Here is a 719-nt window from a genome sequence, read left to right as displayed (position 1 = left end):
CCCTCGCACCGCCTCGTCTGTGTGTGTGTGTGTGCCATGTATCCACGCGAAACGAGGTGCCACATGGGTTTATGACGCGCTTTACAACTTAGCATGTACTTTAAGTTGTAAAGCGTGGACACACACACACACACACACACACAGACGAGGCGGTGCGAGGGGGGGCCTTCGACCCCCCCCCTTGCACTCCTCCGTGGTTGAAAGCGTGGAACTCGCTTTACAACTTAAAGTATGTACATGCTAAGTTGTAAAGCGCGTCATGAACCCATGTGGCACCTCGTTTCGCGTGGACACACACACAGACGAGACGGTGCGAGCCACGCACGCCCTCACGGTTGAAAGCGTAGACCTCGCTTTACAAGATAAAGTACATGCTAAGTTGTAAAGCAAAATTATAAAGCACATGCATGGAGGGATGCAAGTGGGCTTACATGCGTGAGCGCACGTGAACAGGAAGGCTTTTCTCCCCTACACCCCCCTCCCCAAGCATGTACTTTATAATTTCGTTTTACAACTTAGCATGTACTTTATGTTGTAAAGCGAGGACGGGGAGGGTGCAGGAGGGGCCGAAGGCCTCCCCTCGCACCCCTCTGTGTGTGTGTGTGTGTGTGTGCTTCCCACGCATAATTAAACTAATGAAACTCCCAGCGTGAGACCTAACTGCTTGAATCGAGATGCTTGGTTATTCTGCACGATTGATTTATTTAAAATTGGCGCAG

Source organism: Temnothorax curvispinosus, unplaced genomic scaffold (assembly GCF_003070985.1).
Source record: "Temnothorax curvispinosus isolate PA1 unplaced genomic scaffold, ASM307098v1 QBEX01001642.1, whole genome shotgun sequence".
Lineage (NCBI taxonomy): Eukaryota > Metazoa > Arthropoda > Insecta > Hymenoptera > Formicidae > Temnothorax > Temnothorax curvispinosus.
The sequence above is the reverse complement of the archived record's forward strand: the minus strand, read 5'-3'. Positions refer to the sequence as shown.